General features: G+C 44.7%; 1 protein-coding gene across 1 annotated transcript in view; it reads left to right on the top strand.

Annotated features, from left to right (window-relative positions):
• DAB2IP (DAB2 interacting protein) overlaps nt 1-7,783 on the top strand; it is a 138,154-nt gene that overhangs the window by 30,055 nt on the left and 100,316 nt on the right. The window lies entirely within an intron of this gene.

The raw sequence follows: 7,783 nt of genomic DNA, 5'->3' as shown, positions 1-7,783 counted from the left end.
AGGGATAAAACACACTCATGATCCAGTTTACTCTGCATCATATCCAAAGGTGGACTTTAAAAGAGAACAGTAATGTAAGGAGATTTATGGAGATGGTTTTCTCCTCTCCCCTGTATGTTTATTGCTCATCTTGGAGAGCTCTGATACCTGTTTTAGCAGGAGCAATGTATTTGGGTGGTTGGAGGGCTGGCATAGGAATGAGCACTTGAGAAGTAATCCTGGCTTTGCAGCTTATCTGTGGATAGTCAGTGCAGCAAATCACTTGGACAGCTCTGCCTTCACCCTCCTCCCTCTGTGACCTGCCAAAAGCTTCCATTCTCACAGCATTTCCTACCTGCTCTCCCACCTCCACGAGCGTGCCCTCGATTCTCCCTCCTTGGACAGTAAGCTTGTTGAAGCATGGATCTGCCTGGGGACTGGCTTTTAAAAGGCATATTCTCATTTCTGAGATTCCAAAAGAATTAAATTAATCTGCTTTATATGAAAAAAATACATTTTTTTCCTGAAATAGAAGGGCACAGTGGTTGATGCCAGCTATTCCTAGACAGGTTTTGTATCTGGTGTAATTGTACTGAGCTCCGGTGGTCAGTGACCCACTGGAGCTGAAGTGCTGCCCCGCAGAAACAGTTCCAAAGTGCAGCTCTTGAAAGCTCCTGGGCTCCTTAGCCCTTGGCAAAAGCCCAAGTGACCTGGATCAGGATGTTTTGGAGCTTTGGATACAGCAGTTTGTCATCTCGGTTGAGTGACTGTTGTTAAATGAGGAAACTGCTCCATTCCACTGAAATCCTCCTGCAGGTGCCACCCTTGCTTGGCTTCCCTGGGTCAGGCTGTCTCCAGTCCTGCTCTCTTTGGGTGAATCACTGGGTTTGCTCTTCAAGGTTTCTTGCATTCTGCCCCGTCTCTGTTTCCACATCATTCATCCCTGATTGCTCAATTACCCTTCTCCTACCTTCCCAAGGAAGATTTATCTGTCTTGTTGGGATATGAAATGTTGACAGTATGATAATTACGGAGCTGGGAACAAATAATCCAGAGTAGTGTGGGTTTGTTTTAATAGGAGAACAAAAGAATCCAAATGGAAGAACCAGGTGATCCCTGAATAACGACAACTGTTGAAGTGTGGTTGTCTTCTCGATTCTTCCTGACACTTGCATTCCTTCATCCTTTATTAATGTCCCACCTGTCCCCTGTCCATGTTCCATGGAAGTCATCAGTGCTAATTGGAGAATACTGACCCAGACTTCCCAAGGTTTCTGTTACTCTACCAAAGGCTGCGAAGGGGATCTTTCCCTGGTAGAAAAGAACAGGAAAGGAACAGAGTGAAATTCTGCAAAGAAGCATTTGGCTGAAAATATCAGGGAGAATGTCCTGAGCTGAAAGCTGTCAGTGCATGGAATTCTTTCTCCAGGGCAGTGGGAGAAGACCCCGTGACCAAGGCAGTTTCAACAAGATAGGTAAAATCTTTACAAAAATCAAGCTCAAGCAGCAATCCTTTATTGGCCAGAGGTGGGAAAGGGATGAGATGTTGTGTGTTAATGTGTTCTGTTACTGCTGCTTCTCTGTGCTTTGCTGATACTCACATGGGTGAGATTTGCCATATTCATAATTAACCCTCAGTGCCTCTCGTTTGACGTAATTCCAGCTTTCCTGACCTGGCCAGACCCACACTGTCCCCTGGGTGACCTGGGGGACATCAGTGCATCTTCATCTGATTTTTCAGATGGGCTCAGCTGAGTGTTTGCAATGACACTGCAGATCTGATTAATCTCTGGCCGTGGCAGGGCAGTGTTGCTAAGCAGCACTGACAACACGAGCTGCTTCTCACATTCCAGGGCTGCTTTATGGCCTGGCTCCCAGACGTCCCCTCTCATGATCCTAAGTGCTGGATCTCCATGTTTATCCTTTAACTCCTGATGCCAGAGCACGAGTCTGACCACAGCGTGTGGAGCAGCAGGATTGGAGTTTTTATTGCCAGTTATCACTGGCCATGCAATGGGTTTGCAGCCATTTTGTCATTCCTTTGGGATTAACCTAATTCCAAGACACTTCTGCCTCAGAGGGGCTTTCCTTATCCCTTTAGAAGAATGTTTTAGGGTAGCATCAGTCAGAGCAAGTGGTCGTTCCTTGCTCTTAGTGAGACATCAGGGGAGGTTTAGATGAGATATTAGGAAAGATTTCTTCAAGGAGAGGGTTGTCCAGTGTTGGAACAGGCTGCCCAGGGCAGTGGTAGAGTCACCATCCCTGGAAGTGGATGTGGCACCTGGGGACACGGTTTAGTGGTGAACAGGGTGGTGGTGCTGGATTGGCAGCTGGACTTGGTGATATTAAAGGTTTTTTCCAGCCTTAATTCCATGATTCTCTGCTCTGCTTCTGCCTCTAGGGGCTCACAGGGTGACAGGGAACAGTCCTGAGATTCATCAAATTAAATGGAGAAAGAGACACTGAGGGACTTTGCACCCACTTGAACAAAGTCACAGGTTCAGAAGGAGAACACACGTTAATCTGTGGGGGCATTTCTAGGTCCAGAGAGAATAAATAAACTCTTTTGGTTTTCCATTGAAGTTCACATCTCTCCTGCTCTGCAGACTTTGGGAGACTGTTGCTCTCCTTTTCCCTTTCCCTGGGATTGCACTGGGCAAATCTTCACAATCACAGCAAGCTGGGGTTTGCCATGTAAACAAAATTTGGGGGTGCTGGTTGATAAACTTCCAAAACTGTAATTTCCTAAGGTTCCTGCAGGTTTCTCATAAGTTTGAGGGTTGTTCAGTCTCAAGGTTGCCGCTCTCTTGCCTCCCATGTGCCCAAGTTCAAAACAGCCCCTGTGCAGGCCTCCTGCACTCTGGAAATGCACTTTTTGGGGAAGGGAATTCCATAGGGGCCATGTGCTCAGTCACCTGAACAGAGCCCTTCATCACACCTGACAGGAGCAGAGCTGCAGGATAGCAAAGCAACTTACAACTCCAAAGTTCAAATCAAAAGAGCTGACAGAAATAAATGATATATGAAGTGTTTGAGGGGCTACAGACACTTCCAGCCCTGTGCCTCTAACACTGAACAAATGAAAAATATTTGATCCATAAAGGTCAGTGTTGTACAGAAATTCCCTTCCTGCCCTGCTTCAGTGCCAGGGACCACTTGGGGGATTATTTCTGTTCTTGGGCTTCCAAGGGACACAAATGGTGCCTAAACTCACCCTCAGTGTTGTTTTGGCCTCTGCATTCTTGGGGTAGCTCAGTGCAGTCGTGTTGTACAGAGAGAAGGGTAAAAATGTGCACTTAGATGTCTTTACCTAGTAACAAGCAGCATCAGATGCTCCCCCAAAAAGGTTTCTCTTTTATTTTGAAAGCTAAGACTAACGTTGGTAATTGTAGAAATGGGAAAACTCACGTTTGGAACATTAATGGCTATAAAAGGATACTTAGTTTTGGCACAGCTCTACTTGTTTCACAAATACAAATATTAATTATCCATTCAGTGGAGCCTCAGTAAGAGGGTATTTCCACGTGCTGTGCAGGAGCAAAAAAAAAACCCCCAAACTAATTCCAGAATTAAATTAAGTTTAATATCAAAAATAAAAAATTCTAAAGCGCAGAATAAGGATGGGTCTGGTAGAAAAGATTTACTCCCAGTTTTATACCTTATCCCTGACAGAGCAGAACACATGGAGACCTGGGATGAAAGGCTGCATGACACGTTTGTACTCAGAGCAAATATTTATAGCAGTTTCCTTATTATGAGTAGTGAAAAAATTTCTGATGTCCTCTCATGTCCCCTGGAGTTGAGATTTGCTTGAACTAAGACAAAAAGATGTGGAAGAACTTTAAGAATAACCCCATCTGTTCAGTAGTTCCTGTGGTCTGCCTTTGTAGGGGCTGTTCTGTGTGGGTTTGGGACGAGAGCAGCAGCTGGGGTTGTGTCTGTGCTCCTGTCTGACCAGTGCCCTCCCAGTGCCCCAGGTCTGCCCAGCCCTCTCCCTGTTTTCCTGGCTTAGAGAATACAGAGAGCTGCCAGGACTGTTCCAAATAAAGCTGCTTGTGATGCATCCAGCCTGATTTATTGATATATCATTTTTTAAGTTTTATCTCTATTGTGTTTCCATGGTGCCGAGTTTTTACCTTTATAACTTTATCGTGTGGGTTCACTGTGAGTGAACATTATTGGTGTGGGAGTCAGCTCCAGACACAAGACTTGCATCATTACTTTATGTTTAATAAAACAGGAGCTCCAGATTTTGCTGTCATTAACACTCTGCTCAGTTTTGTCCCCCTCCCTTTTTCTCTCTTCTTTCTAGTTTTTTTCTTGTTGCCCCAGGGTGTGTGGAATTCTACAGTTCCTGCATCTCAAAGGCATATGGTGGTGATGGGTTTGCACATATGCTTTAGAAGTATTATAATACCAAAAATATCCAAATAATATAATATAATATAATATAATATAATATAAAATAATTTCCAGGTTCTAGAGTAATTGAAAATGAAATTTGATAAGGAAGAAAATGAAATTTGATAAGGAAGAAAAATTTAAATGAGAGTCGCACCCTTTCTCTGTCTGCAGTGAGATGATGGCGTTGGATTTTGGGTTTGTCAAACATGTAAGAAAAGAGCCCAAATCACAGCAGATTTAATTGTGCTGTTTTGAATTGTGCCATCCTGTTTTAGCTGAAGTTGCTGTGGTTGTGATTAAGCCATTCCTCAAAAGGATCTGTTTTGTTTTCTTTTGTCTTCGTTCTTTGTGTCTTATTATGACTCCAGTCAGCTCTTGTGATTAGAGCGATTGTACTCCGAGCTTGGAGATGTCAGAGGCAAAGCAGCAGAAACAAAGCAAGAAAAGCAATGCCCTTGCACTTGAAAAGTGAAATCAGTGCTCAGTGGGAGCTCTGTGTGTTCCCAGAGAAGCTGTGGCTGCCCCTGGATCCCTGGCAGTGTCCAAGACCAGGCTGGATGAGGCTTGGAGCAGCCTGGGATGGTGGAAGGTGTCCCTTCCCATGGCAGGGGGTGGAACTGGATGCTGTTGAAGGTCCTCCCAACCCAAACCACTATGTGATTCCATGGTTCATCCCTTTTTCTTGCCAGATTTGATGAATTCTGCGTCACATTGCTCTGTGGGCTTTCATGGATTGCATGGGGCCATACTCTTGACCAGAGGGATTGTCTCTAAAGACCCTAAAGGATCTCTTCTTGCTCAGAGTTTAGGCTGTGCAGGGATGAATTTGTATAGCTAGTACCTCTGCTTCCATTGTAAAAGATATTTCATCATTTACTCTGTCTGAAGGGATTCTTGGGCTCTGCAGATTTCTATTTTTTGTCCTTTCATAGAGACTATTAACTTCTGAATGAAACCTTTCTCAGTTACTAGTTTAATCTTTGCTAAGATATTTTTACTGGTGGTGAATGCTGCCCACACACAGGAAGACACAATTCTGCCCTAGACAGTTCTCAGTATAAACTTAAAAGTGTATAAAGAACATGCATGCAAAGGGCAGTGCTTTAATTGCTGGAACTGACAAGAATGCAGCTCAGCTAGAGGAGCAGGCAGTGCTCCGAGGGTGGGATTAGCCCTGTTTGTCTGGAGATGAGAATCAAATGTTATTTAAAGTCATAAGTGAAGAAGAAATGGATCATGTCCTTATGATCTCACTAGGAAAGCTTGGTGGTCACACCCCAGGTCAGAATCTCTCTCTTGTATTTTCACAGACAAATTTCTGTCTTTTCTTCTTACCCCATCTGAAAATTACAGAAGGTATTAATTCACACATTAGACTTTCTGATCTCTGGTGTGCACTATGGAGGTGCAAAGTATTGCTATAGCAGCATAATTTATCAGCATTAAAATCTCTGACATCTCATTCTCCCAAGGAAGCTGGCAATGAAAACGGAAAATGGCTCAGTGTGATCTCCTTCTGGTGGCAACAAATGGAAAAACAATGGGAAACAGAAGGAGAGTAATGTCTTGCTGCAACCCTAAATTCTAATTTCCAAATCCTGCATGGATCATGGAAGAGTTGTGGAGATGTGGAATACATGATAGAGGAAGAAAAATGTCACCATTGGCTGCAGAAGGCATTTGGGTTGTTCCTTATCAATTCCCTGTCCAGAGTTCAAAGCTATTCTTGGATTGAAGAAGTGGCTTGATAAAATGAGGACATATTTGTGGGTGGGCTGGCAGGGATTAAGGAACTCCAATCTCTTGCTCCTGGGCCAAAACCTTCTCACCAGAGTAGTTTAGGGCAATATCAGGGGCTTGGCCAGTCGTGTATTTTGGATTTTCCTCTCACAGCAAATATTGGCCTGTGTCCATAGCAGGCAACCAGAGCCTGGTCCAGTCAGAGCAAACAAGAGCATGGAGAGTTGGTATGATGAGTGTGAGGCTGATACTGAGTTGATAGGATGAGTATGGGGCTGATAGCACGTTGATACGATGAGTAGGAGGCTGGCTAAGGTCTGAGTACTGAGGGAAATACCTTAACAATGCTCTAGATAATGCAAATCCTCAAATTTGCTTTTCACAGCCGTGTTTCTCTATACTATAAAATTCTCTAAAGGTATTTCTCAGGGACAGAACCCGTTTGAAAAGGCCTTTGTTAACTCACACGTTGTCTTTGTGCAGGATGACAAAGTGTACAATGCGATGGCCTGTGTTTTATACCTCCTGCTATTTCAGTCATGCAAATAGCTCCCGGAGAAATATTCAGTTCACATGAATGCATGTTACATACCTCGTTTGTAAGTGAAGTGGCACTTAATAAATGTGAAACACCTTTGGTTATCTAGATGTTTGAAATTCTTGGTGCACTTACGAACAGGAAAGTCACTACCATAACAAGAGGCACACAGAGTGCCCGGGGAGATTTTGCAGCTTGAGAAAGACATAATGTGAGCCATGAATATCCGAGGTGGGGAAGGAGTGTTTAAATGGCATGAACAAATGACAGGCTACATAGAAGTTAGACTGTGATTATCTCCCTGCAAGACATATTAAAGGTATTCATTTATAAAAGGGAGCTGCTAAGGATCCATTCCTGTATGTTGAGTGGAGGAACTCCTGAGGCTCCTGCCTGGAGCAGGGGGTGCACTGTGGGCATGGCTGGGATGCTGCTCTGGTACTCTCACGTTTCCTTCCTTACGCGTGTCAGAATCTGTGCTTGATCCGTGAATACCTTGCCCCTTTGCTGGGGCTGGGGAAGGGAAGCGGTGTGTGCAGAACCTCAGGTTCTGCGGGGATTGCTGAGCTGTTTATGTAGAGCTGATCTGTTTCTTTAGTGTGATGGTCCCTAAAAGGAACACGCCTTCAGGCTTCACCCCAAAATCCTGGTTTCTCTTTAAAATGGCCCCCCACTTTCTCTGGCCAAAGTGCTTGACCCTCTCGGACCATTCTCATGCGCTGTAGATGCTGGCCAGCACAGTAGTATTATACTTTTATTGCCTTATTTAGCGGAGAGATTAAATGTAATGTTCAGATTATGTAGAACATTAACTCCTAACAATAAGCAAATAACACATTAGAAGCTTTGCTATTAAAACGTTTAGTGCTGGCTTTGCTGTGGAGCTCTCCAGGAGCCGTGACTTATGTTCCGTGAGGGAGGAGGTTCGGCGGAGAAGAAGGAACGAGCGTCTCTTTCTTCTCTAAGGTGGTGCCTGTAGCCCCGAGCCCACAGGCGGTGTTCGGACGAGCTTTATGGAGCTCCGTCCATGTAGCTGAAACACCTGAGCCCGGCTGTGCCGGCCATGGCCGCGAATCCGGGGGGTTTCGAGCAGGTAACGGAGCTCTCCCGTGTGCCGGCGGC

Source organism: Corvus brachyrhynchos, unplaced genomic scaffold, assembly GCF_000691975.1.
Source record: "Corvus brachyrhynchos isolate BGI_N302 unplaced genomic scaffold, ASM69197v1 scaffold59, whole genome shotgun sequence".
In the NCBI taxonomy this organism is placed as follows: domain Eukaryota; kingdom Metazoa; phylum Chordata; class Aves; order Passeriformes; family Corvidae; genus Corvus; species Corvus brachyrhynchos.
This window is presented reverse-complemented; position numbering and strand designations above follow the sequence as displayed.